Here is a 27564-nt window from a genome sequence, read left to right as displayed (position 1 = left end):
GGGGGTGAGGTGGTGAGCGTCTGAGGGGGTGAGGTGGTGAGCGTCTGAGGGGGTGAGGTGGTGAGGGGGTGAGTGGGTGAGCATCTGAGGGGGTGAGCGTCTTAGGGGTGAGCATCTGAGGGGGTGAGCGTCTGAGGGGGTGAGCGTCTGAGGGGGTGAGCGTCTGAGGGGGTGAAGTGGTGAGCGTCTGAGGGGGTGAGGTGGTGAGCTTCTGAGGGGGTGAGTGGGTGAGCATCTGAGGGGGTGACCGTCTGAGGGGTGAGCATGTGAGGGGGTGAGCGTGTGAGGGGGTGAGCGTCGGAGCGTCTGAGGGGGTGAGCGTCTGAGGGGGTGAGTGTCTGAGGGGGTGAGCGTCTGAGGGGTGAGCGTCTGAGGGGGTGAGGGGGTGAGCGTCTGAGGGGGATGAGGGGGTGAGCGTCTGAGGGGTGAGGGGGTGAGCGTCTGAGGGGGTGAGCGTCTGAGGGGGTGAGCGTCTGAGGGGGTGAGCGGTTTCAGCGTCTGAGGGGGTGAGCGCCTGAGGGGGTGAGAGTCTGAGGGGGTGAGAGTCTGAGGGGGTGAGCGTCTGAGGGGTTGAGGGGGTGAGCGTCTGAGGGGTTGGAAGGGGCGAGCGTCTGAGGGGGTGAGCGTCTGAGCGGTTGAGGGGGTGAGCGACTGAGGGGGTGAGCGACTGAGGGGGTGAGCGTCTCAGGGGGTGAGCGCCTGAGGGGGTGAGCTTCTGAGGGGGAGAGGGGGTGAGGGTCTGAAGGGGTGAGGGGGTGAGCGTCTGAAGGGGTGAGCATCTGAGGGGGTCAGCATCTGAGGGGGTGAGGGGGTGAGCGTCTGAGGGGTTGAGAGGGTGAGCGTCTGAGGGGTTGAAGGGGCGAGCGTCTGATTGGGTGAGCCTCTGAGCGGTTGAGGGTGTGAGCGACTGAGGGGGGTGAGCGTCTGAGGGGTTGAGCGCCTGAGGGGGTGAGCGCCTGAGGGAGAGAGGGGGTGAGGGTCTGAGGGGGTGAGGGTCTGAGGGGGTGAGCATCTGAGGTGGTGAGCATCTGAGGGGGTGAGGGGTGAGCGTCTGAGGGGTTGAGGGGGTTAGCATCTGAGGGGGTGAGGGGGTGAGCGTCTGAGGGGTTGAGGGGGTCAGCATCTGAGGGGGTGAGGGGGTGAGCGTCTGAGGGGATGAGGGGGTGAGCGTCTGAGGGGGTGAGCGTCTGAGGGGGTGAGGGGCTGAGCGTCTGAGGGGGTGAGGGGCTGAGCGTCTGAGGGCGTGAGGGGTGAGCGTCTGAGGGGGTAAGCGGGTGAGCGTCTGAGGGGGTGAGCGGGTGAGAGTCTGAGGGGGTGAGAGTCTGAGGGGGTGAGCGTCTGAGGGGGTGAGGGGGTGAGCGTCTGAGGGGGTGAGGGGCTGAGCGTCTGAGGGGCTGAGCGTCTGAGGGGCTGAGGGGTTGAGCGTCTGAGGGGGTGAGGGTCTGAGGGGGTGAGGGGGTGAGCGTCAGAGGGGGTGAGCGTCAGAGGGGGTGAGCGTCAGAGGTGGTGAGCGTCAGAGGTGGTGAGCGTCTGAGGGGGTGAGCGTCTGAGGGGGTGAGCGTCTGAGGGGGTGAGCGTCTGAGGGGGTGAGCGTGTCAGGGGGTGAGCGTGTCAAGGGGTGAGCGTGTGAGCATCTGAGGGGGTGAGCGTCTGAGGTGGTGAGGGGGTGAGCGGCTGAGGGGTTGAAGGGGCGAGCGTCTGATGGGGTGAGCGTCTGAGCGGTTGAGGGGGCGAGCAACTGAGGGGGTGAGCGCCTGAGGGGGTGAGCGCCTGAGGGGGTGAGCGCCTGAGGGGGTGAGGGTCTGAGGGGGTGAGGGTCTGAGGGGGTCAGCATCTGAGGGGGTGAGCGTCTGAGGGGGTGAGCGTCTGAGGGGGTGAGCGTCTGAGGGGGTGAGCGTCTGAGGGGGTGAAGTGGTGAGCGTCTGAGGGGGTGAGGTGGTGAGCGTCTGAGGGGGTGAGTGGGTGAGCATCTCAGGGGGTGAGCGTCTGAGGGGGTGAGCGTCTGAGGGGGTGAGCGTCTGAGGGGGTGAGCGTTTCAGCGTCTGAGGGGGTGAGCGCCTGAGGGGGTGAGCGTGTGAGGGGGTGAGAGTCTGAGGGGGTGAGAGTCTGAGGGGGTGAGAGTCTGAGGGGGTGAGCGTCTGAGGGGGTGAGCGTCTGAGGGGTTGAAGGGGCGAGCGTCTGAGGGGGTGAGCGTCTGAGCGGTTGAGGGGGTGAGCGACTGAGGGGGTGAGCGTCTCAGGGGGTGAGCGCCTGAGGGGGTGAGCTTCTGAGGGGGAGAGGGGGTGAGGGTCTGAGGGGGTGAGGGGGTGAGCGTCTGAAGGGGTGAGCATCTGAGGGGGTCAGCATCTGAGGGGGTGAGGGGGTGAGCGTCTGAGGGGTTGAGAGGGTGAGCGTCTGAGGGGTTGAAGGGGCGAGCGTCTGATGGGGTGAGCGCCTGAGGGGTTGAGGAGGTGAGCGTCTGAGGGGTTGAAGGGGAGAGCGTCTGATGGGGTTGAAGGGGAGAGCGTCTGATGGGGTGAGCGCCTGAGGGGGTGAGCGCCTGAGGGGGTGAGCGCCTGAGGGGGAGAGGGGGTGAGGGTCTGAGGGGGTGAGGGGGTGAGCGTCTGAGGGGGTGAGGGGGTGAGCGTCTGAGGGGGTGAGGGGGTGAGCGTCTGAGGGGGTGAGAGGGTGAGCGTCTGAGGGGGTGAGCATCTGAGGGGGTGAGGGGGTGAGCGTCTGAGGGGGTGAGCGTCTGAGGGGGTGAGCGTCTGAGGGGGTGAGCGTGTGAGGGGGTGAGCGTCTGAGGGGGTGAGGTGGTGAGCGTCTGAGGGGGTGAGCGTCTGAGGGGTTGAGGAGGTGAGCGTCTGAGGGGTTGAAGGGGAGAGCGTCTGATGGGGTGAGCGCCTGAGGGGGTGAGCGCCTGAGGGGGTGAGCGCCTGAGGGGGAGAGGGGGTGAGGGTCTGAGGGGGTGAGGGGGTGAGCGTCTGAGGGGGTGAGGGGGTGAGCGTCTGAGGGGGTGAGGGGGTGAGCGTCTGAGGGGGTGAGGGGATCAGCATCTGAGGGGGTGAGCGTCTGAGGGGTTGAGGAGGTGAGCGTCTGAGGGGTTGAAGGGGAGAGCGTCTGATGGGGTGAGCGCCTGAGGGGGTGAGCGCCTGAGGGGGTGAGCGCCTGAGGGGGAGAGGGGGTGAGGGTCTGAGGGGGTGAGGGGGTGAGCGTCTGAGGGGGTGAGGGGGTGAGCGTCTGAGGGGGTGAGGGGGTGAGCGTCTGAGGGGGTGAGAGGGTGAGCGTCTGAGGGGGTGAGCATCTGAGGGGGTGAGGGGGTGAGCGTCTGAGGGGGTGAGCGTCTGAGGGGGTGAGCGTCTGAGGGGGTGAGCGTGTGAGGGGGTGAGCGTCTGAGGGGGTGAGGTGGTGAGCGTCTGAGGGGGTGAGGTGGTGAGCGTCTGAGGGGGTGAGGTGGTGAGCGTCTGAGGGGGTGAGGTGGTGAGGGGGTGAGTGGGTGAGCATCTGAGGGGGTGAGCGTCTTAGGGGGTGAGCATCTGAGGGGGTGAGCGTCTGAGGGGGTGAGGTGGTGAGCGTCTGAGGGGGTGAGTGGGTGAGCATCTCAGGGGGTGAGCGTCTGAGGGGGTGAGCGTCTGAGGGGGTGAGCGTCTGAGGGGGTGAGCGTTTCAGCGTCTGAGGGGGTGAGCGCCTGAGGGGGTGAGCGTGTGAGGGGGTGAGAGTCTGAGGGGGTGAGAGTCTGAGGGGGTGAGAGTCTGAGGGGGTGAGCGTCTGAGGGGGTGAGCGTCTGAGGGGTTGAAGGGGCGAGCGTCTGAGGGGGTGAGCGTCTGAGCGGTTGAGGGGGTGAGCGACTGAGGGGGTGAGCGTCTCAGGGGGTGAGCGCCTGAGGGGGTGAGCTTCTGAGGGGGAGAGGGGGTGAGGGTCTGAGGGGGTGAGGGGGTGAGCGTCTGAAGGGGTGAGCATCTGAGGGGGTCAGCATCTGAGGGGGTGAGGGGGTGAGCGTCTGAGGGGTTGAGAGGGTGAGCGTCTGAGGGGTTGAAGGGGCGAGCGTCTGATGGGGTGAGCGCCTGAGGGGTTGAGGAGGTGAGCGTCTGAGGGGTTGAAGGGGAGAGCGTCTGATGGGGTTGAAGGGGAGAGCGTCTGATGGGGTGAGCGCCTGAGGGGGTGAGCGCCTGAGGGGGTGAGCGCCTGAGGGGGAGAGGGGGTGAGGGTCTGAGGGGGTGAGGGGGTGAGCGTCTGAGGGGGTGAGGGGGTGAGCGTCTGAGGGGGTGAGGGGGTGAGCGTCTGAGGGGGTGAGAGGGTGAGCGTCTGAGGGGGTGAGCATCTGAGGGGGTGAGGGGGTGAGCGTCTGAGGGGGTGAGCGTCTGAGGGGGTGAGCGTCTGAGGGGGTGAGCGTGTGAGGGGGTGAGCGTCTGAGGGGGTGAGGTGGTGAGCGTCTGAGGGGGTGAGCGTCTGAGGGGTTGAGGAGGTGAGCGTCTGAGGGGTTGAAGGGGAGAGCGTCTGATGGGGTGAGCGCCTGAGGGGGTGAGCGCCTGAGGGGGTGAGCGCCTGAGGGGGAGAGGGGGTGAGGGTCTGAGGGGGTGAGGGGGTGAGCGTCTGAGGGGGTGAGGGGGTGAGCGTCTGAGGGGGTGAGGGGGTGAGCGTCTGAGGGGGTGAGGGGATCAGCATCTGAGGGGGTGAGCGTCTGAGGGGTTGAGGAGGTGAGCGTCTGAGGGGTTGAAGGGGAGAGCGTCTGATGGGGTGAGCGCCTGAGGGGGTGAGCGCCTGAGGGGGTGAGCGCCTGAGGGGGAGAGGGGGTGAGGGTCTGAGGGGGTGAGGGGGTGAGCGTCTGAGGGGGTGAGGGGGTGAGCGTCTGAGGGGGTGAGAGGGTGAGCGTCTGAGGGGGTGAGCATCTGAGGGGGTGAGGGGGTGAGCGTCTGAGGGGGTGAGCGTCTGAGGGGGTGAGCGTCTGAGGGGGTGAGCGTGTGAGGGGGTGAGCGTCTGAGGGGGTGAGGTGGTGAGCGTCTGAGGGGGTGAGGTGGTGAGCGTCTGAGGGGGTGAGGTGGTGAGCGTCTGAGGGGGTGAGGTGGTGAGGGGGTGAGTGGGTGAGCATCTGAGGGGGTGAGCGTCTTAGGGGGTGAGCATCTGAGGGGTGAGCGTCTGAGGGGGTGAGCGTCTGAGGGGGTGAGCGTCTGAGGGGGTGAAGTGGTGAGCGTCTGAGGGGGTGAGGTGGTGAGCTTCTGAGGGGGTGAGTGGGTGAGCATCTGAGGGGGTGAGCGTCTGAGGGGGTGAGCATGTGAGGGGGTGAGCGTGTGAGGGGGTGAGCGTCGGAGCGTCTGAGGGGGTGAGCGTCTGAGGGGGTGAGCGTCTGAGGGGGTGAGCGTCTGAGGGGGTGAGGGGGTGAGCGTCTGAGGGGATGAGGGGGTGAGCGTCTGAGGGGGTGAGGGGGTGAGCGTCTGAGGGGGTGAGCGTCTGAGGGGGTGAGCGTCTGAGGGGGTGAGCGTCTGAGGGGGTGAGCGTTTCAGCGTCTGAGGGGGTGAGCGCCTGAGGGGGTGAGAGTCTGAGGGGGTGAGAGTCTGAGGGGGTGAGCGTCTGAGGGGTTGAGGGGGTGAGCGTCTGAGGGGTTGAAGGGGCGAGCGTCTGAGGGGGTGAGCGTCTGAGCGGTTGAGGGGGTGAGCGACTGAGGGGGTGAGCGACTGAGGGGGTGAGCGTCTCAGGGGGTGAGCGCCTGAGGGGGTGAGCTTCTGAGGGGGAGAGGGGGTGAGGGTCTGAAGGGGTGAGGGGGTGAGCGTCTGAAGGGGTGAGCATCTGAGGGGGTCAGCATCTGAGGGGGTGAAGTGGTGAGCGTCTGAGGGGGTGAGGTGGTGAGCGTCTGAGTGGGTGAGCATCTGAGGGGGTGAGCGTCTTAGGGGGTGAGCGTCTTAGGGGGTGAGCGTCTTAGGGGGTGAGCGTCTGAGGGGCTGAGGTGGTGAGCGTCTGAGGGGGTGAGCGTCTGAGGGGGTGAGTGGGTGAGCATCTGAGGGGGTGAGCGTCGGAGGGGGTGAGCATGTGAGGGGGTGAGCGTCTGAGGGGGTGAGGGGGTGAGCGTCTGAGGGGGTGAGCATCTGAGGGGGTGAAGTGGTGAGCGTCTGAGGGGGTGAGGTGGTGAGCGTCTGAGGGGGTGAGCGTCTGAGGGGGTGAGTGGGTGAGCGTCTGAGGGGGTGAGCGTCTGAGGGGGTGAGCGTCTGAGGGGGTGAGGGGGTGAGCATCTGAGTGGGTGAGCGTGTCAGGGGGTGAGCGTGTCAGGGGGTGAGCGTGTGAGCATCTGAGGGGGTGAGCTTCTGAGGGGTTGAAGGGGCGAGCGTCTGAGGGGGTGAGCGTCTGCGGGGGTGAGCGCCTGAGGGGGTGAGTGTCTGAGGGGGAGAGGGGGTGAGGGTCTGAGGGGATGAGGGGGTGAGCGTCTGAGGGGGTGAGCATCTGAGGGGGTCAGCATCTGAGGGGGTCAGCATCTGAGGGGTTGAGGGGGTGAGCGTCTGAGGGGTTGAAGGGGCGAGCGTCTGATGGGGTGAGCGTCTGAGCGGTTGAGGGGGTGAGCATCTGAGGGGGCGAGCGCCTGAGGGGGTGAGGGTCTGAGGGGGTCAGCATCTGAGGGGGTGAGGGGGTGAGCGTCTGAGGGGTTGAAGGGGCGAGCGTCTGATGGGGTGAGCGTCTGAGCGGTTGAGGGGGTGAGCATCTGAGGGGGTGAGCGCCTGAGGGGGTGAGGGTCTGAGGGGGTGAGGGTCTGAGGGGGTCAGCATCTGAGGGGGTGAGCGTCTGAGGGGGTGAGCGTCTGAGGGGGTGAGCGTCTGAGGGGGTGAGCGTCTGAGGGGGTGAAGTGGTGAGCGTCTGAGGGGGTGAGGTGGTGAGCGTCTGAGGGGGTGAGTGGGTGAGCATCTCAGGGGGTGAGCGTCTGAGGGGGTGAGCGTCTGAGGGGGTGAGCGTTTCAGCGTCTGAGGGGGTGAGCGCCTGAGGGGGTGAGCGTGTGAGGGGGTGAGAGTCTGAGGGGGTGAGAGTCTGAGGGGGTGAGAGTCTGAGGGGGTGAGCGTCTGAGGGGGTGAGCGTCTGAGGGGTTGAAGGGGCGAGCGTCTGAGGGGGTGAGCATCTGAGCGGTTGAGGGGGTGAGCGACTGAGGGGGTGAGCGTCTCAGGGGGTGAGCGCCTGAGAGGGTGAGCTTCTGAGGGGGAGAGGGGGTGAGGGTCTGAGGGGGTGAGGGGGTGAGCGTCTGAAGGGGTGAGCATCTGAGGGGGTCAGCATCTGAGGGGGTGAGGGGGTGAGCGTCTGAGGGGTTGAGAGGGTGAGCGTCTGAGGGGTTGAAGGGGCGAGCGTCTGATTGGGTGAGCCTCTGAGCGGTTGAGGGTTTGAGCGACTGAGGGGGTGAGCGTCTGAGGGGGTGAGCGCCTGAGGGGGTGAGCGCCTGAGGGAGAGAGGGGGTGAGAGTCTGAGGGGGTGAGGGTCTGAGGGGGTGAGCATCTGAGGTGGTGAGCATCTGAGGGGGTGAGGGGGTGAGCGTCTGAGGGGTTGAGGGGGTCAGCATCTGAGGGGGTGAGGGGGTGAGCGTCTGAGGGGTTGAGGGGGTCAGAATCTGAGGGGGTGAGGGGGTGAGCGTCTGAGGGGATGAAGGGGTGAGCGTCTGAGGGGGTGAGCGTCTGAGGGGGTGAGGGGCTGAGCTTCTGAGGGGGTGAGGGGCTGAGCGTCTGAGGGGGTGAGGGGTGAACGTCTGAGGGGGTAAGCGGGTGAGCGTGTGAGGGGGTGAGCGGGTGAGAGTCTGAGGGGGTGAGAGTCTGAGGGGGTGAGCGTCTGAGGGGGTGAGGGGGTGAGCGTCTGAGGGGGTGAGGGGCTGAGCGTCTGAGGGGCTGAGCGTCTGAGGGGCTGAGCGTCTGAGGGGCTGAGGGGTTGAGCGTCTGAGGGGGTGAGGATCTGAGGGGGTGAGGGGGTGAGCGTCAGAGGGGGTGAGCGTCAGAGGGGGTGAGCGTCAGAGGTGGTGAGCGTCTGAGGGGGTGAGCGTCTGAGGGGGTGAGCGTCTGAGGGGGTGAGCGTCTGAGGGGGTGAGCTTCTGAGGGGGTGAGCGTGTCAGGGGGTGAGCGTGTCAGGGGGTGAGCGTGTGAGCATCTGAGGGGGTGAGCGTCTGAGGTGGTGAGGGGGTGAGCGGCTGAGGGGTTGAAGGGGCGAGCGTCTGATGGGGTGAGCGTCTGAGCGGTTGAGGGGGCGAGCAACTGAGGGGGTGAGCGCCTGAGGGGGTGAGCGCCTGAGGGGGTGAGCGCCTGAGGGGGTGAGCGCCTGAGGGGGAGAGGGGGTGAGGGGGTGAGCATCTGAGGGGGTGAGCATCTGAGGGGGTGAGCATCTGAGGGGTGAGCATCTGAGGGGGTCAGGGGGTGAGCGTCTGAGGGGTTGAGGGGGTGAGCGTCTGAGGGGTTGAAGGGGCGAGCGTCTGATGGGGTGAGCGTCTGAGCGGTTGACGGGGTGAGCGACTGAGGGGGTGAGCATCTGAGGGGGTGAGCGCCTGAGGGGGTGAGCGCCTGAGGGGGAGAGGGGGTGAGGGTCTGAGGGGGTGAGGGGGTGAGCGTCAGAGGGGTTGAGCGTCTGAGGGGGTGAGCGTCTGAGGGGGTGAGCGTCTGAGGGGGTGAGCGTCTGAGGGGGTGAGCGTCTGAAGGGGTGAGCGTCTGAGGGGGAGAGGGGGTAACGTCAGAGGGGGTAACGTCTGAGGGGGAGAGGGGGTGAGCGTCTGAGGGGGTGAGCATCTGAGGGGGTGAAGTGGTGAGCATCTGAGGGGGTGAGGTGGTGAGCGTCTGAGGGGGTGAGCGTCTGAGGGGGTGAGTGGGTGAGCATCTAAGGGGGTGAGCGTCTTAGGGGGTGAGCGTCTTAGGGGGTGAGCAACTTAGGGGGTGAGCGTCTGAGGGGCTGAGGTGGTGAGCGTCTGAGGGGGTGAGCGTCTGAGGGGGTGAGTGGGTGAGCATCTGAGGGGGTGAGCGTCGGAGGGGGTGAGCATGTGAGGGGGTGAGCGTCTGAGGGGGTGAGGGGGTGAGCGTCTGAGGGGGTGAGCATCTGAGGGGGTGAAGTGGTGAGCGTCTGAGGGGGTGAGGTGGTAAGCGTCTGAGGGGGTGAGCGTCTGAGGGGGTGAGTGGGTGAGCGTCCGAGGGGGTGAGCGTCTGAGGGGGTGAGCGTCTGAGGGGGTGAGCATCTGAGGGGGTGAGGGGGTGAGCATCTGAGTGGGTGAGCGTGTCAGGGGGTGAGCGTGTCAGGGGGTGAGCGTGTGAGCATCTGAGGGGGTGAGCTTCTGAGGGGTTGAAGGGGCGAGCGTCTGAGGGGGTGAGCGTCTGAGGGGGTGAGCGCCTGAGGGGGTGAGCGTCTGAGGGGGAGAGGGGGTGAGAGTCTGAGGGGATGAGGGGGTGAGCGTCTGAGGGGGTGAGCATCTGAGGGGGTCAGCATCTGAGGGGGTCAGCATCTGAGGGGTTGAGGGGGTGAGCGTCTGAGGGGTTGAAGGGGCGAGCGTCTGATGGGGTGAGCGTCTGAGCGGTTGAGGGGGTGAGCATCTGAGGGGGCGAGCGCCTGAGGGGGTGAGGGTCTGAGGGGGTCAGCATCTGAGGGGGTGAGGGGGTGAGCGTCTGAGGGGTTGAAGGGGCGAGCGTCTGATGGGGTGAGCGTCTGAGCGGTTGAGGGGGTGAGCATCTGAGGGGGTGAGCGCCTGAGGGGGTGAGGGTCTGAGGGGGTGAGGGTCTGAGGGGGTCAGCATCTGAGGGGGTGAGGGGGTAAGCGTCTGAGGGGGTGAGCGTCTGAGGGGGTGAGCGTCTGAGGGGGTGAAGTGGTGAGCGTCTGAGGGGGTGAGGTGGTGAGCGTCTGAGGGGGTGAGTGGGTGAGCATCTCAGGGGGTGAGCGTCTGAGGGGGTGAGCGTCTTAGGGGGTGAGCGTCTGAGGGGGTGAGCGTGTGAGGGGGTGAGCGTCTGAGGGGGTGAGCGTCTGAGGGGGTGAGCGTCTGAGGGGGTGAAGTGGTGAGTGTCTGAGGGGGTGAGGTGGTGAGCGTCTGAGGGGGTGAGCGTCTGAGGGGGTGAGTGGGTGAGCGTCTGAGGGGGAGAGCGTCTGAGGGGGAGAGCGTCTGAGGGGGAGAGCGTCTGAGGGGGAGAGCGTCTGAGGGGATGAGGGGGTGAGCGTCTGAGGGGGTGAGCGTCTGAGGGGATTAGCGTCTGAGGGGGTGAGGGGGTGAGAGTCTCAGCGTCTGAGGGGGTGAGGGGTTGAGCATCTGAGGGGTTGAGCGTTGGAGGGGTTGAGCGTCGGAGGGGTTGAGCGTCGGAGGGGGTGAGCGTCGGAGGGGGTGAGCGTCGGAGGGGGTGAGCGTGTCAGGGGGTGAGCGTGTCAGGGGGTGAGCGTGTCAGGGGGTGAGCGTGTGAGCATCTGAGGGGGTGAGGGGGTGAGCGTCTGAGGGGTTGAAGGGGCGAGCGTCTGATGGGATGAGCGTCTGAGCGGTTGAGGGGTGAGCGACTGAGGGGGAGAGGGGGTGAGGATCTGAGGGGGTGAGGGGGTGAGCGTCTAAGGGGGTGAGCATCTGAGGGGGTCAGCATCTGAGGGGGTGAGCGTCTGAGGGGGTGAGGGGGTGAGCGTTTGAGCGGTTGAGGGGGTGAGCGACTGAGGGGGTGAGCGTCTGAGGGGGTGAGCGCCTGAGGGGGTGAGCGCCTGAGGGGGAGAGCGCCTGAGGGGGGAGAGGGGGTGAGGGTCTGAGGGGGTGAGCGTCTGAGGGGTTGAGGGGGTGAGTGTTTGAGGGGGTGAGCCTCTGAGGGGGTGAGCGTCTGAGGGGTTGAGCGTCTGAGGGGGAGAGGGGATGAGCGTCTGAGGGGGTGAGCGTCTGAGGGGGTGACGGGGTGAGCGTCTGAGGGGGTGAGCATCTGAGGGGGTGAAGTGGTGAACGTCTGAGGGGGTGAGGTGGTGAGCGTCTGAGGGGGTGAGCGTCTGAGGGGGTGAGCGTCTGAGGGGGTGAGTGGGTGAGCATCTGAGGGGGTGAGCGTCTGAGGGGGTGAGCGTCTGAGGGGTTGAGCGTCTGAGGGGGTGAGCCTCTGAGGGGGTGAAGTGGTGAGCGTCTGAGGGGGTGAGGTGGTGAGCGTCAGAGGGGGTGAGCGTCTGAGGGGGCGAGTGGATGAGCGTCTGAGGGGGTGAGCATGTGAGGGGGTGAGCGTGTGAGGGGGTGAGCGTGTGAGGGGGTGAGGGGGAGAGCGTCTGAGGGGGAGAGCGTCTGAGGGGGAGAGCGTCTGAGGGGGAGAGCGTCAGGGGGAGAGCGTCTGAGGGGGAGAGCGTCTGAGTGGGAGAGCGTCTGAGGGGGTGAGGGGGTGAGCGTCTGAGGGGGTTAGCGTCTGAGGGGGTGAGAGTCTCAGAGTCTGAGGGGATGAGGGGGTGAGCGTGTGAGGGGGTGAGCGTCTGAGAGTCTGAGGGGGTGAGCGTCTGAGGGGGTGAGGGGGTGAGCGTCTGAGGCGTTGAAGGGGTGAGCGTCAGAGGGGGTGAGCGTCTGAGGGGGAGAGGGGGTGAGCGTCTGAGAGGGTGAGAATCTGAGGGGGAGAGGGGGTGAGCGTTTGAAGGGGAGAGGGGGTGAGCGCCTGAGGGGGAGAGGGGGTGAGCGTCTGAGGGGGAGAGGGGGTGAGCGTCTGAGGTGATGAGCGTCTGAGGGTGTGAGCGTCTGAGGGGTTGAGGGGGTGAGCGTCTGAGGGGGTAAGCATCTGAGCGCCTGAGGGGGTGAGCGTCTGAGGGGGTGAGCGTCTGGGGGGGTGAGCGTCTGAGGGGGTGAGGTGGTGAGCGTCTGAGGGGGTGAGTGTCTGAGGGGGTAAGCATCTGAGCGTCTGAGGGGCTGAGCGTCTGAGGGGGTGAGCGTCTGGGGGGGTGAGCGTCTGGGGGGGAGAGGGGGTGAGCGTCTGAGGGGGAGAGGGGGTGAGCGCCTGAGGGGGAGAGGGGGTGAGCGCCTGAGGGGGAGAGGGGGTGAGCGTCTGAGGTGATGAGCGTCTGAGGGTGTGAGCGTCTGAGGGGTTGAGGGGGTGAGCGTCTGAGGAGGTAAGCATCTGAGCGCCTGAGGGGGTGAGCGTCTGAGGGGGTGAGTATCTGAGTGGGTGAGCGTCTGAGGGGGTGAGGTGGTGAGCGTCTGAGGGGGTGAGTGTCTGAGGGGGTAAGCATCTGAGCGTCTGAGGGGGTGAGCGTCTGAGGGGGTGAGCGTCTGGGGGCTGAGCGTCTGGGGGGGTGAGCGTCTGGGGGGGGTGAGGTGGTGAGCGTCTGAGGGGGTGACCGACAGAGTGGGTGAGGGGGTGAGCGTCTGAGGGGAAGAGGAGGTTAGGGGATGAGCGTCTGAGGGGAAGAGGAGGTGAGGGGGTGAGAATCTGAGGGGTTGAGGGGGTGAGCGTCTGAGGGGTTGAAGGGGCGAGCGTCTGATGGGGTGAGCGTCTGAGCGGTTGAGGGGGTGAGCATCTGAGGGGGCGAGCGCCTGAGGGGGTGAGGGTCTGAGGGGGTCACCATCTGAGGGGGTGAGGGGGTGAGCGTCTGAGGGGTTGAAGGGGCGAGCGTCTGATGGGGTGAGCGCCTGAGCGGTTGAGGGGGTGAGCATCTGAGGGGGTGAGCGCCTGAGGGGGTGAGCGTCTGAGGGGGTGAGCGTCTGAGGGGGTGAAGTGGTGAGCGTCTGAGGGGGTGAGGTGGTGAGCGTCTGAGGGGGTGAGTGAGTGAGCATCTCAGGGGGTGAGCGTCTGAGGGGGTGAGCGTCTGAGGGGGTGATCGTGTGAGGGGGTGAGCGTCTGAGGGGGTGAGCGGCTGAGGGGGTGAGCGTCTGAAGGGGTGAAGTGGTGAGTGTCTGAGGGGGTGAGGTGGTGAGCGTCTGAGTGGGTGAGCGTCTGAGGGGGAGAGCGTCTGAGGGGGAGAGCGTCTGAGGGGGAGAGCGTCTGAGGGGGAGAGCGTCTGAGGGGATGAGGGGGTGAGCGTCTGAGGGGGTGAGCGTCTGAGGGTATTAGCGTCTGAGCGGGTGAGGGGGTGAGAGTCTCAGCGTCTGAGGGGGTGAGGGGTTGAGCATCTGAGGGGTTGAGCGTTGGAGGGGTTGAGCGTCGGAGGGGTTGAGCGTCGGAGGGGTTGAGCGTCGGAGGGGGTGAGCGTTGGAGGGGGTGAGCGTCGGAGGGGGTGAGCGTGTCAGGGGGTGAGCGTGTCAGGGGGTGAGCGTGTCAGGGGGTGAGCGTGTGAGCATCTGAGGGGGTGAGGGGGTGAGCGTCTGAGGGGTTGAAGGGGCGAGCGTCTGATGGGGTGAGCGTCTGAGCGGTTGAGGGGGTGAGCGACTGAGGGGGTGAGCGACTGAGGGGGAGAGGGGGTGAGGATCTGAGGGGGTGAGGGGGTGAGCGTCTAAGGGGGTGAGCATCTGAGGGGGTCAGCATCTGAGTGGGTGAGGGGGTGAGCGTCTGAGGGGGTGAGGGGGTGAGCGTTTGAGCGGTTGAGGGGGTGAGCGACTGAGGGGGTGAGCGTCTGAGGGGGTGAGCGCCTGAGGGGGTGAGCGCCTGAGGGGGAGAGCGCCTGAGGGGGGAGAGGGGGTGAGGGTCTGAGGGGGTGAGCGTCTGAGGGGTTGAGGGGGTGAGTGTCTGAGGGGGTGAGCCTCTGAGGGGGTGAGCGTCTGAGGGGTTGAGCGTCTGAGGGGGAGAGGGGATGAGCGTCTGAGGGGGTGAGCGTCTAAGGGGGTGAGGGGGTGAGCGTCTGAGGGGGTGAGCATCTGAGGGGGTGAAGTGGTGAACGTCTGAGGGGGTGAGGTGGTGAGCGTCTGAGGGGGTGAGCGTCTGAGGGGGTGAGTGGGTGAGCATCTGAGGGGGTGAGCGTCTGAGGGGGTGAGCGTCTGAGGGGGTGAGCGTCTGAGGGGGTGAGCGTCTGAGGGGGTGAAGTGGTGAGCGTCTGAGGGGGTGAGGTGGTGAGCGTCAGAGGGGGTGAGCGTCTGAGGGGGTGAGTGGGTGAGCGTGTGAGGGGGTGAGCATGTGAGGGGGTGAGCGTGTGAGGGGGTGAGGGGGAGAGCGTCTGAGGGGGAGAGCGTCTGAGGGGGAGAGCGTCTGAGGGGGAGAGCGTCAGGGGGAGAGCGTCTGAGGGGGAAAGCGTCTGAGGGGGAGAGCGTCTGAGGGGGTGAGCGTCTGAGGGGGAGAGCGTCTGAGTGGGAGAGCGTCTGAGGGGGTGAGGGGGTTAGCGTCTGAGGGGGTGAGAGTCTCAGAGTCTGAGGGGGTGAGGGGGTGAGCGTCTGAGAGTCTGAGGGGGTGAGCGTCTGAGGGGGTGAGCGTCTGAGGCGTTGAAGGGGTGAGCGTCAGAGGGGGTGAGCGTCTGAGGGGGAGAGGGGGTGAGCGTCTGAGAGGGTGAGAGTCTGAGGGGGAGAGGGGGTGAGCGCCTGAGGGGGAGAGGGGGTGAGCGCCTGAGGGGGAGAGGGGGTGAGCGTCTGAGGGGGAGAGGGGGTGAGCGTCTGAGGTGATGAGCGTCTGAGGGTGTGAGCGTCTGAGGGGTTGAAGGGGTGAGCGTCTGAGGGGGTAAGCATCTGAGCGCGTGAGGGGGTGAGCGTCTGAGGGGGTGAGCGTCTGAGGGGGTGAGCGTCTGAGGGGGTGAGGTGGTGAACGTCTGAGGGGGTGAGGGGGTGAGTGTCTGAGGGGGTAAGCATCTGAGCGTCTGAGGGGGTGAGCGTCTAAGGGGGTGAGCGTCTGGGGGGGTGAGTTCTGGGGGGGTGAGCGTCTGGGGGAAGAGGGGGTGAGCGTCTGAGAGGGTGAGAGTCTGAGGGGGAGAGGGGGTGAGAGTCTGAGGGGGAGAGGGGGTGAGCGTCTGAGGGGGAGAGGGGGTGAGCGCCTGAGGGGGAGAGGGGGTGAGCGCCTGAGGGGGAGAGGGGGTGAGCGTCTGAGGTGATGAGCGTCTGAGGGTGTGAGCGTCTGAGGGGTTGAGGGGGTGAGCGTCTGAGGAGGTAAGCATCTGAGCGCCTGAGGGGGTGAGCGTCTGAGGGGGTGAGCATCTGAGTGGGTGAGCGTCTGAGGGGGTGAGGTGGTGAGCGTCTGAGGGGGTGAGTGTCTGAGGGGGTAAGCATCTGAGCGTCTGAGGGGGTGAGCGTCTGAGGGAGTGAGCGTCTGGGGGGGTGAGCGTCAGGGGGGGTGCGCGTCTGGGGGGGGTGAGGTGGTGAGCATCTGAGGGGGTGACCGACAGAGTGGGTGAGGGGGTGAGCGTCTGAGGGGAAGAGGAGGTTAGGGGATGAGCGTCTGAGGGGAAGAGGAGGTGAGGGGGTGAGAATCTGAGGGGGTGAAGGGGTGAGCGTCTCAGGGGTTGAGTGTCTGAGGGGGTGAGCGTCTGAGGGGGTGAGCGTCTGAGGGGATGAGGGGGTTGAGCGTCTGAGGGGGTGAGCGTCTGAGAGGGTGAGCATCTGACGGGGTGAGGAGGTGAGCGTCTGAGGGGGTGAGCATCTGAGGGGGTGAGCATCTGAGGGGGTGAGGGGGTGAGCGTCTGAGGGGTTGAGGGGGTGAGCGTCTGAGGGGGTGAACATCTTAGGGGTTGAGGGGGTGAGCGTCTGAGGGGGTGAGCGTCTGAGGGGATGAGGGGGTGAGCGTTTGAGGGGGAGAGCATCTGAGGGGGTGAGGTGGAGAGCGTCTGAGGGGGTGAGGTGTTGAGCGTCTGAGGGAGTGAGCGTCTGAGGGGGTGAGGGGGTGAGCATCTGAGGGGGTGAGCGTCTGAGGGGATGACCGTCGGAGGGGGTGAGCGTCTGAGGGGGAAACGTCGAAGAGGGTGAGCGTCTGAGGGGGAGAGCGTCTGAGGGGGAGAGCGTCTGAGGGGGAGAGCGTCTGAGGGGGTGAGCGTCTGAGGGGGAGAGCGTCTGAGGGGGAGAGCGTCTGAGGGGGAGAGCGTCTGAGTGGGTGAGCGTCTGAGGGGGTGAGGAGGTGAGAGTCTGAGGGGGAAAGCGTCTGAGGGGGTGAGCGTCTGAGGGAGTGAGCGTCTCAGGGGGTGAGCGTCTCAGGGGGTGAGCGTCTCAGGGGGTGAGCGTCTCAGGGGGTGAGCGTCTCAGGGGGTGAAAGGGTGAGGGGATGAGCGCCTGATGGAGTGAGCGTCTGAGGGGCTGAGGGGGTGAGCTTCTGAGTGGGTGAGCGTCTGAGGGGGTGAGGAGGTGAGCGTCTGAGGGGGAAAGCGTCTGATGGGGTGAGCGTCTGAGGGGGTGAGCGTCTGAGGGGGTGAGCGTCTGAGGGGGTGAGCGTCTGAGGGGGTGAGAGGGTGAGGGGATGAGCGTCTGAGGGGCTGAGGGGGTGAGAGTCTGAGGGGGTGAGGGGGTGGGCGTCTGAGGGGGTGGGCGTCTGAGGGGGTGAGGGGGTGAGCGTCTGAGGGGGTGAGCGTCTGAGGGGGTGAGCGTCTGAGGGGGTGGGCGTCTGAGGGGGTGAGGGGGTGAGCGTCTGAGGGGGTGAGTGTCTGATGGAGTGAGCGTCTGAGGGGCTGAGGGGGTGAGCGTCTGAGGGGCTGAGGGGGTGAGCGTCTGAGGTGGTGAGGGGGTGGGCGTCTGAGGGGGTGGGCGTCTGAGTGGGTGGGCATCTGAGGGGGTGGGCGTCTGAGGGGGTGAGCGTCTGAGGGGGAGAGCGTCTGAGGGGGTGAGCGTCTGAGGGGGTGAGCGTCTGAGGGGGTAAGCGTCTGAGGGGGTGAGCGTCTGAGGGAGTGAGCGTCTGAGGGGGTGAGGGGGTGAGCGTCTGAACGGGTGAGCGTCTGAGGGGGTGAGGGGGTGAGCGTCTGAACGGGTGAGCGTCTGAGGGGGTGAGCGTCTGAGGGGGTGAGCGTCTGAGGGGGTGAGGGGGTGAGCGTCGGAGGGGGTGAGGGGGTGAGCGTCGGAGGGGGTGAGGGGGTTTGCGTCTGAGGGGGTGAGTCTGAGGGGACGAGCGTCTGAGGGGGTGAGGGGGCGAGCGTCTGAGGGGGTGAGGGGGTGAGCGTCGGAGGGGGTGAGGGGGTGAGCGTCGTAGGGGGTGAGGGGGTGAGCGTCTGAGGGGGTGAGGGGGTTTGCGTCTGAGGGGGTGAGTCTGAGGGGACGAGCGTCTGAGGGGGTGAGGGGGCGAGCGTCTGAGGGGGTGAGGAGGCGAGCGTTTGAGGGGGTGAGGGGGCGAGCGTCTGAGCGGGTGAGGGGGCGAGCGTCTGAGGGGGAGAGGGAGCGAGCGTGAGAGCGCCTGAGGGGGTGAGCGTCTGAGGGAATGAGGGGGTGAGCGTGTGAGGGGGTGAGCTTCTGAGGGGGTGAGCGTCTGAGGGGGTGAGGGGGTGAGCGTCTGAGGGGGTGAGCGTCTGAGGGGGTGAGGGGGTGAGCGTCTGAGGGGGTGAGAACCTGAGGGGGTGAGCGCCTGAGGGGGTGAGAACCTCAGGGGGTGAGAACCTGAGGGGGAGAGCGTCTGAGGGGGGAGAGCGTATGTGGGGGGAGAGCGTCTGAGGGGGGAGAGCGTCTGAGGTGCTGAGGGGGTGTGCGTCTGAGGGGGTGAGGGGGTGTGCGTATGAGGGGGTGAGCGTCTGAGGGGGTGAGAGTCTGAGGTGGGTGAGCGTCTGAGGGGGTGAGGGGGCGAGCGTCTGAGGGGGTGAGATGGCAAGCGTCTGACCGGGTGAGGGAGTGAGCGTGTGAGCGTCTGAGGGAATGAGGGGGTGAGCGTCTGAGGGAGTGAGGGGGTGAGCGTCTGAGGGGGTGAGCGTCTGAGGGGGTGAGCGTCTGAGGGGGTGAGCGTCTGAGGGGGTGAACGTCTGAGGGGGGTGAGCGTCTGCGGGGGGTGAGCGTCTGCGGGGGGTGAGCGTCTGCGGGGGGTGAGCGTCTGAGGGAGGTGAGCGTCTGAGGGAGGTGAGCGTCTGAGGGGGTGAGCATCTGAGGGGGTTTGCGTCTGAGGGGGTTTGCGTCTGAGGGGGTGAGCGTCTGAGGGGGTGAGCGTCTGAGGGGGTGAGAGTCTGATTGGGTGAGAGTCTGAGGTGGGTGAGAGTCTGAGGTGGGCGAGCGTCTGAGGGGGTGAGCGTCTGAGCGTCTGAGGGGGTGAGCGTCTGAGAGGGTAAGCGTCTGAGGGGTAGAGCGTCTGAGGGAATGAGGGGGTGAGCGTCTGAGGGGTTGAGGGGGTGAGCGTCTGAGGGGGTGAGCATCTGAGAGGGTGAGCATCTGAGGGGATGAGCGTCTGAGGGGGTGAGCATCTGAGACGGTGAGTGGGTGAGCGTCTGAGGGGGTGGGGATGAGCGTCTGAGGGGGTGGGCGTCTGAGGGGGTGAGCGCGTGAGCGTCTGAGGGGGTGGGGGTGGGAGGTGAGGGGGTGAGCGTCTGAGGGGGTGAGCGCCAGAGGGGGTGAGCGCCTGAGGGGGTGAGCGCCTGAGGGGGTAAGAGTCTGAGGGGGTGAGCGTCTGAGGGGGTGAGGAGGTGAGCGTCTGAGGGGGAAAGCGTCTGATGGGGTGAGCGTCTGAGGAGTGAGCGTCTGAGGAGGTGAGCGTCTGAGGGGGTGAGCGCCTCAGGGGGTGAGAGGGTGAGGGGATGAGCGTCTGATGGAGTGAGGGGGTGAGTGTCTGAGGGGGTGAGTGTCTGAGGGGGTGAGCGTCTGAGGGGGTGAGCGTCTGAGGGGGTGAGCGTCTGAGGGGTTGAGCGTCTGAGGGGGTGAGGGGATGAGCGTCTGAGGGGGTGAGTGGGTGAGCGTTTGAGGGTGTGAGCGTCTGAGGGGATGAGCGTCTGATGGAGTGAGGGGGTGAGCGGGTGAGGAGATGAGCGTCTGATGGAGTGAGGGGTTGAGTGTCTGAGGGGGTGAGCGTCTGAGGGTGAGCGTCTGAGGGGGTGGGCGTCTGAGGAGGTGGGCGTCTGAGGGGGTGGGCGTCTGAGGGTGTGGGCGTCTGAGGGGGTGAGCGTCTGAGGGGGTGAGCGTCTGAGGGGGTGAGCGTCTGAGGGGGTAAGGGGGTGAGCGTCTGAGGAGGTGAGGGGGTGAGCGCCTGGAGGGGGTGAGGGGGTGAGCGTTTGGAGGGGTTGAGGGGGTGAGCGTCTGAGGGGGTGAGGGGGTGAGCGTCTGAGGGGGTGAGCGTCTGAGGGGGTGAGCGACTGTGGGGGTGAGGGGGTGAGCGTCTGACGGGGTGAGCGTCTGAGGGGGTGAGCATCTCAGGGGGTGAAAGGGTGAGGGGGTGAGCGTATGAGGGGGTGAAAGGGTGAGGGGTGAGCGTCTGAGGGGGTGAAAGGGTGAGGGGGTGAGCGTCTGAGGGGGTGAGCGTCTGAGGGGGTGAGCGTCTGAGGGGGTGAGGGGGTGAGGGGGTGAGGGGGTGAGCGTCTGAGGGGGTGAGCGCCTGAGGGGGTGAGCGCCTGAGAGGGAGAGCGTCTGAGAGCGTCTGAGAGGGAGAGCGTTTGAGGGGGTGAGCGTCTGAGGGGGTGAGCGTCTGAGGGGGTGAGCGTCTGAGGGAGTGAGCGTCTGAGGGGGTGAGTGTCTGAGGGGGTGATCGTCTGAGGGGGTGAGCGGGTGAGCGTCTGAGGGTGTGGGCGTCTGAGGGGGTGAGCGACTGAAGGGGTGAGCGTCTGAGGGGGTGAGCGTCTGAGGGTGTGAGCGTCTGAGGGGGTGAGCGTCTGAGGGGGTGAGTGTCTGAGGGGGTGATCGTCTGAGGGGGTGAGCGGGTGAGCGTCTGAGGGTGTGGGCGTCTGAGGGGGTGAGCGACTGAAGGGGTGAGCGTCTGAGGGGGTGAGCGTCTGAGGGGGGTGAGCGTCTGAGGGGGGTGAGCGTCTGAGGGGGGTGAGCGTCTGAGGGGGGTGAGCGTCTGAGGGGGGTGAGCGTCTGAGGGGGTAAGCGTCTGAGGGGGTGAGCGTCTGAGGGGGTTTGCGTCTGAGGGGGTGAGCGTCTGAGGGGGTGAGCGTCTGAGGGGGTGAGCGTCTGAGGGGTGAGAGTCTGAGGTGGGTGAGAGTCTGAGGTGGGTGAGAGTCTGAGGTGGGTGAGCGTCTGAGGGGGGTGAGCGTCTGAGGGGGCGAGCGTCTGAGGGGGTGAGCGTCTGAGCGTCTAAGGGGGTGAGCGTCTGAGAGGGTAAGCGTCTGAGGGGGTGAGCGTCTGAGGGAATGAGGGGGTGAGCGTCTGAGGGGTTGAGGGGGTGAGCGTCTGAGGGGGTGAGCGTCTGAGAGGGTGAGCATCTGAGGGGATGAGCGTCTGAGGGGGTGAGCATCTGAGACGGTGAGCGGGTGAGCGTCTAAGGGGGTGGGGGTGAGCGTCTGAGGGGGTGGGCGTCTGAGGGGGTGAGCGCGTGAGCGTCTGAGGGGGTGGGGGTGGGAGGTGAGGGGGTGAGCGTCTGAGGGGGTGAGCGCCTGAGAGGGTGAGCGTCTGAGGGGGTGAGCGCCTGAGGGGGTGAGCGCCTGAGGGGTGAGAGTCTGAGGGGGTGAGCTTCTGAGTGGGTGAGCGTCTGAGGGGGTGAGGAGGTGAGCGTCTGAGGGGGAAAGCGTCTGATGGGGTGAGCGTCTGAGGAGTGAGCGTCTGAGGAGGTGAGCGTCTGAGGGGGTGAGCGTCTCAGGGGGTGAGAGGGTGAGGGGATGAGCGTCTGATGGAGTGAGGGGGTGAGTGTCTGAGGGGGTGAGTGTCTGAGGGGGTGAGTGTCTGAGGGGGTGAGCGTCTGAGGGGGTGAGCGTCTGAGGGGGTGAGCGTCGGAGGGGGTGAGCGTCGGAGGGGGTGAGCGTCGGAGGGGGTGAGCGTCTGAGGGGGTGAGCGTCTGAGGGGGTGAGTGGGTGAGCGTCTGAGGGTGTGAGGGGGTGAGCGTCTGAGGGGATGAGCGTCTGATGGAGTGAGGGGGTGAGCGGGTGAGGGGATGAGCGTCTGATGGAGTGAGGGGGTGAGTGTCTGAGGGGGTGAGCGTCTGAGGGTGAGCGTCTGAGGGGGTGGGCGTCTGAGGGGGTGGGCGTCTGAGGGGGTGGGCGTCTGAGGGGGTGAGCGTCTGAGGGGGTGAGCGTCTGAGGGGGTGAGCGTCTGAGGGGGTGAGGGGGTGAGCGCCTGAGAAGGTGAGGGGGTGAGCATTTGAGGGGGTGAGCGTCTGAGGGGGTGAGCGTCTGAGGGGGTGAGGGGGTGAGCGTCTGAGGGGGTGAGCGTCTGAGGGGGTGAGCGTCTGAGGGGGTGAGCGTCTGAGGGGGTGAGCGACTGTGGGGGTGAGGGGGTGAGCGTCTGACGGGGTGAGCGTCTGAGGGGGTGAGCGTCTGAGGGGGTGAGCGACTGTGGCGGTGAGGGGGTGAGCGTCTGACGGGGTGAGCGTCTGAGGGGGTGAGCATCTCTGGGGGTGAAAGGGTGAGGGGGTGAGCGTCTGAGGGGGTGAAAGGGTGAGGGGTGAGCGTCTGAGGGGGTGAAAGGGTGAGGGGGTGAGCGTCTGAGGGGGTGAGCGTCTGAGGGGGTGAGCGCCTGAGAGGGAGAGCGTCTGAGAGGGAGAGCGTTTGAGGGGGAGAGCGTTTGAGGGGGAGAGCGTCTGAGGGGGTGAGCGTCTGAGGGGGTGAGCGTCTGAGGGGGTGAGTGTCTGAGGGGGTGATCGTCTGAGGGGGTGAGCGGGTGAGCGTCTGAGGGTGTGGGCGTCTGAGGGGGTGAGCGACTGAAGGGGTGAGCGTCTGAGGGGGTGAGCGTCTGAGGGGGTGAGCGTCTGAGGGGGTGAGCGTCTGAGGGGGTGAGCATCTGAGGGGGTGAGGGGGTGAGCGTCTGAGGGGGTGGGGGTGAGCGTCTGAGGGGGTGGGTGTCTGAGGGGGTGAGAGGGTGAGCGCCTGAAGGGGTGAGCGCCTGAGGGGGTGAGCGTCTGAGGGGGTGAGCGTCTGAGGGGGTGAGCGTCTGAGGGGGTGAGCATCTGAGGCGGTGAGCGGGTGAGCGTCTGAGAGGGTGGGGGTGAGCGTCTGAGGGGGTGAGCGTCTGAAGGGGTGAGCGTCTGAGGGGGTGAGCGTCTGAGGGGGTGAGCGTCTGAGGGGGTGAGCATCTGAGGGGGTGAGGGGGTGAGCGTCTGAGGGGGTGGGTGTCTGAGGGGGTGAGCGGGTGAGCGTCTGAAGGGGTGAGCGCCTGAAGGGGAGAGCGCCTGAAGGGGAGAGTGTCTGAGGGGCTGAGCGGGTGAGCGTCTGAGGGTGTGGGCGTCTGAGGGGGTGAGCGACTGAAGGGGTGAGCGTCTGAGGGGGTGAGCGTCTGAGGGTGTGAGCGTCTAAGGGGGTGAGCGTCTGAGGGGGTGAGTGTCTGAGGGGGTGATCGTCTGAGGGGGTGAGCGGGTGAGCGTCTGAGGGTGTGGGCGTCTGAGGGGGTGAGCGACTGAAGGGGTGAGCGTCTGAGGGGGTGAGCGTCTGAGGGGGGTGAGCGTCTGAGGGGGGTGAGCGTCTGAGGGGGGTGAGCGTCTGAGGGGGGTGAGCGTCTGAGGGGGTGAGCGTCTGAGGGGGTGAGCGTCTGAGGGGGTTTGCGTCTGAGGGGGTGAGCGTCTGAGGGGGTGAGCGTCTGAGGGGGTGAGAGTCTGAGGTGGGTGAGAGTCTGAGGTGGGTGAGAGTCTGAGGTGGGTGAGAGTCTGAGGTGGGTGAGCGTCTGAGGGGGGTGAGCGTCTGAGGGGGGTGAGCGTCTGAGGGGGCGAGCGTCTGAGGGGGTGAGCGTCTGAGCGTCTGAGGGGGTGAGTGTCTGAGAGGATAAGCGTCTGAGGGGGTGAGCGTCTGAGGGAATGAGGGGGTGAGCGTCTGAGGGGGTGAGCGTCTGAGAGGGTGAGCATCTGAGGGGATGAGCGTCTGAGGGGGTGAGCATCTGAGACGGTGAGCGGGTGAGCGTCTGAGGGGGTGGGGGTGAGCGTCTGAGGGGGTGGGCGTCTGAGGGGGTGAGCGCGTGAGCGTCTGAGGGGGTGGGGGTGGGAGGTGAGGGGGTGAGCGTCTGAGGGGGTGAGCGCCTGAGAGGGTGAGCGTCTGAGGGGGTGAGCGCCTGAGGGGGTGAGAGTCTGAGGGGGTGAGCTTCTGAGTGGGTGAGCGTCTGAGGGGGTGAGGAGGTGAGCGTCTGAGGTGGAAAGCGTCTGATGGGGTGAGCGTCTGAGGAGTGAGCGTCTGAGGAGGTGAGCGTCTGAGGAGGTGAGCGTCTGAGGGGGTGAGCGTCTCAGGGGGTGAGAGGGTGAGGGGGTGAGCGTCTGAGGGGGTGAGCGCGTGAGCGTCTGAGGGGGTGGGGGTGGGAGGTGAGGGGGTGAGTGTCTGAGGGGGTGAGTGTCTGAGGGGGTGTGCGTCTGAGGGGGTGAGCGTCTGAGGGGGTGAGCGTCTGAGGGGGTGAGCGTCTGAGGGGGTGAGCGTCTGAGGGGGTGAGTGGGTGAGCGTCTGAGGGTGTGAGGGGGTGAGCGTCTGAGGGGATGAGCATCTGATGGAGTGAGGGGGTGAGCGGGTGAGGGGATGAGCGTCTGATGGAGTGAGGGGGTGAGTGTCTGAGGGGGTAAGCGTCTGAGGGTGAGCGTCTGAGGGGGTGGGCGTCTGAGGGGGTGGGCGTCTGAGGGGGTGGGCGTCTGAGGGGGTGAGCGTCTGAGGGGGTGAGCGTCTGAGGGGGTGAGCGTCTGAGGGGGTGAGGGGGTGAGCGTCTGAGGAGGTGAGGGGGTGAGCGCCTGAGAAGGTGAGGGGGTGAGCGTTTGAGGGGGTGAGGGGGTGAGCATCTGAGGGGGTGAGGGGGTGAGCGTCTGAGGGGGTGAGCGTCTGAGGGGGTGAGCGTCTGAGGGGGTGAGCGACTGTGGGGGTGAGGGGGTGAGCGTCTGACGGGGTGAGCGTCTGAGGGGGTGAGCATCTCAGGGGGTGAAAGGGTGAGGGGGTGAGCGTCTGAGGGGGTGAAAGGGTGAGGGGTGAGCGTCTGAGGGGGTGAAAGGGTGAGGGGGTGAGCGTCTGAGGAGAGAGCGTCTGAGGGGGTGAGCGCCTGAGAGGGAGAGCGTCTGAGAGGGAGAGCGTTTGAGGGGGAGAGCGGTTGAGGGGGAGAGCGTCTGAGGGGGTGAGCGTCTGAGGGGGTGAGCGTCTGAGGGGGTGAGTGTCTGAGGGGGTGATCGTCTGAGGGGGTGAGCGGGTGAGCGTCTGAGGGTGTGGGCGTCTGAGGGAGTGAGCGACTGAAGGGGTGAGCGTCTGAGGGGGTGAGCGTCTGAGGGTGTGAGCGTCTGAGGGGGTGAGCGTCTGAGGGGGTGAGTGTCTGAGGGGGTGATCGTCTGAGGGGGTGAGCGGGTGAGCGTCTGAGGGTGTGGGCGTCTGAGGGGGTGAGCGACTGAAGGGGTGAGCGTCTGAGGGGGTGAGCGTCTGAGGGGGTGAGCGTCTGAGGGGGTGAGCGTCTGAGGGGGTGAGGGGGTGAGCGTCTGAGGGGGTGGGGGTTAGCGTCTGAGGGGGTGGGTGTCTGAGGGGGTGAGCGGGTGAGCGTCTGAGAGGGTGAGCGCCTGAAGGGGTGAGCGCCTGAGGGGGTGAGCGTCTGAGGGTTGAGCGTCTGAGGGGGTGAGCGTCTGAGGGGGTGAGCATCTGAGGCGGTGAGCGGGTGAGCGTCTGAGAGGGTGGGGGTGAGCATCTGAGGGGGTGGGCGTCTGAGGGGGTGAGCGTCTGAAGGGGTGAGCGTCTGAGGTGGTGAGCGTCTGAGGGGGTGAGCGTCTGAGGGGGTGAGGGGGTGAGCGTCTGAGGGGGTGGGTGTCTGAGGGGGTGAGCGGGTGAGCGTCTGAAGGGGTGAGCGCCTGAAGGGGAGAGCGCCTGAGGGGGTGAGCGTCTGAGGGGGTGAGCGTCTGAGGGGGTGAGCGTCTGAGGGGGTGAGCGTCTGAGGGGGTGAAGGGGTGAGCGTCTGAGGGGGTGAAGGGGTGAGCGTCTGAGGGGGTGAAGGGGTGAGCGTTTGAGGGGGTGAAGGGGTGAGAGTCTGAGGGGGTGAACGTCTGAGCGTCTGAGAGTGTGAGCGCCTGAGGGGGTGAGCGTCTGAGGGGGTGAGCGTCTGAGGGGGTGAGCGACTGAGGGGGTGAGCGTCTGAGGGGGTGAGCGTCTGAGGGGGTGAGCTTCTGAGGGGGTGAGCATCTGAGGCGGTGAGCGGGTGAGCGTCTGAGGGGGTGGGGGTGAGCGTCTGAGGGGGTGGGGGTGAGCGTCTGAGGGGGTGAGCGGGTGAGCGTCTGAAGGGGTGAGCGCCTGAGGGGGTGAGCGTCTGAGGGGGTGAGCGTCTGAGGGGGTGAGCGTCTGAGGGGGTGAGCGTCTGAGAGGGTGAGCGTTTGAGGGGGTGAGGGGGTGAGCATCTGAGGGGGTGGGGGTGAGCGTCTGAGGGGGTGGGGGGGTGAGCATCTGAGGCCTTGGGGGGGTGAGTATCTAAGGGGGTGGGGGAGTGAGGTGGTGAGCGTGGGGGGGGGTGGGGGGGGGCGTCTGAGGGGTTGAGCGTCTGAGGGGGTGAGCGTCTGAGGGGGTGAGCGTCTGAGGGAGTGAGCGTCTGAGGGGGTGAGGGGGTGAGCAGGTGAGAGTCTGAGGGGGTGAGCGTCTGAGGGGTTGAGAGTCTGAGGGGGTGAACATCTGAGGGGGTGAGGGGGTGAGCGTCTGAGGGGGTGAGGGGGTGAGCGTCTGAGGGGGTGAGCGTCTGAGGGGGTGAGGGGGTGAGCGTCTGAGGGGGTGAAGGGGTGAGCGTCTGAGGGGGTGAGGGGGTGAGCGTCTGAGGGGGTGAAGGGGTGAGCGTCTGAGGGGGTGAAGGGGTGGGCGTCTGAGGGGGTGAAGGGGTGAGCGTCTGAGGGGGTGAGAAGGTGAGCGTCTGAGGGGGTGAGGGGGTGAGCGTCTGAGGGGGTGAAGGGGTGAGCGTCTGAGGGGGTGAGGGGGTGAGTGTCTGAGGGGGTGAGGGGGTGAGCGTCGGAGGGGGTGAGCGTCGGAGGGGGTGAGGGGGTGAGCCTCTGAGGGGGTGAGCCTCTGAGGGGGTGAGGATGTGAGGGGCTGAGCGTCTAAGGGGGTGAGGGGTTGAGGGTCCGAGGGGGTGAGCGTCTGAGGGGGTGAGCGTCAGAGGGGGTGAGCGTCAGAGGGGGTGAGGGAGTGAGGGAGTGAGGGGGTGAGCATCTGAGGGGGTGGGCGTCTGAGGGGGTGAGCGTCTGAGGGGATGAGGGGGTGAGCGTCTGAGGGGGTGAGGGGGTGAGCGTCTGAGGGGGTGAGCGTCTGAGGGGGTGAGCGTCTGAGGGGGTGAGCGTCTGAGGGGGTGAGCGTCTGGGGGGTGAGTGTCTCAGAGTCTGAGGGGGTGAGGGGGTGAGCGTCTGTGGGAGTGAGAAGGTGAGCGTCTGTGGGGGTGAGAAGGTGAGCGTCTGAGGGTGTGAGCGTCTGAGGGTTTGAGCGTCTGAGGGGGCGAGCGTCTGAGGGGGCGAGAGTCTGAGGGGGCGAGCGTCTGAGGGGGTGAGGGGGTGAGCGTCTGAGGGGGTGGGGGGGTGAGCGTCTGAGGGGGTGAGCGTCTGAGGAGGTGAGCGTCTGAGGGGGTGAAGGGGTGAGCGTCTGAGGGGGTGAGGGGGTGAGCGTCTGAGGGGGTGGGGGCGTGAGGGGGTGAGCGTCTGAGGGGGTGAGCGTAAGAGGGGGTGAGCGTCTGAGGTGGGTGAGCGTCTGAGGGGGTGAGCGTCTGAGGGGGTGGGGGGGTGAGCGTCTGAGGGGGTGAGCGTCTGAGGGGGTTAGCGTCTGAGGGGGTGAAGGGGTGAGCGTCTTAGGGGGTGGGGGGATGAGCGTCTGAGGGGGTTAGCGTCTGAGGGGGTGAGCGTCTGAGGGGGTGAGCGTCTGAGGGGGTGAGGGGGTGGGGGGGTGAGCGTGTGGGGGGGTGAGCGTCTGAGGGGGTGAGCGTCTGAGGGGGTGAGCGTCTGAGGGGGTGAAGGGGTGAGCGTCTGAGGGGGTGAAGGGGTGAGCGTCTTAGGGGGTGAGGGGGTGAGCGTCAGAGGGGGTGAGGGGGTGAGCGTCAGAGGGGGTGAGGGGGTGAGCGTCAGAGGGGGTGAGCGTCTGAGAGGGTGGGGGGGTGAGCGTCTGAGGGGATGAGCTTCTGAGGGGATGAGCGTCTGAGGGGGTGAGCGTCTGAGGGGGTGAGCGTCTGAGGGGGTGGGCGTCTGAGGGGGTGAGGGGGTGAGCGTCTGAGGGCGCGCGTCTTGAGGGCGAGCGTTTTGAGGGTGAGCGTTTTGAGGGCGAGCGTTTTGAGGGTGAGGGTGTCCGAGGCCGGACCAATCAGCGACGTGGGATTTCTTGGACAGACAGACAGACGTGATAAGACAATTATATATGTTAGATAGATAAGGGCTTAGAATGAAGGAACCAAATGTTGGATGGGGGCGCAGGAATGGGGGCCGCAAGATGGGAGCAGCACATAACAGGATGGGCCGCAGGATGGGTGCAGCACATAACAGGAAGGGGGCGAAGGATCCATCTGCTGTTATGTGCTTCCCACATCCTTCTCCCCATCTTGTCATGTGCTGCCCCCATCCTGCGCCCCCATCCTGTTTTGTGCTCCCCTACCCTGCGCCTCATCCATTTATGTACTTCCCCCATCCTACGACCCCATCCTGTTATGTGCTTTCCATATCCTGCGACTCCATCCTCTGAATGTGCTTCCCCCATCCTGCGCCCCCTCCCTGTTATGTGCTACCCCCTACCTGCGCCCCCATCCTGTTATGTGCTGCCCCCATCATGTTATGTGCTGCCCCCATTCTGCGCCCCCATCCTGCGCACATAACAGGATGGAGGGGCAGGATGGGGGAAGCACAT

The sequence above is a fragment of the Phyllobates terribilis genome, unplaced genomic scaffold (assembly GCF_046119375.1).
Source record: "Phyllobates terribilis strain yellow unplaced genomic scaffold, ASM4611937v1 Scaffold_3__8_contigs__length_932513732, whole genome shotgun sequence".
NCBI lineage: Eukaryota > Metazoa > Chordata > Amphibia > Anura > Dendrobatidae > Phyllobates > Phyllobates terribilis.
Note: the sequence above shows the minus strand (reverse complement) of the source record.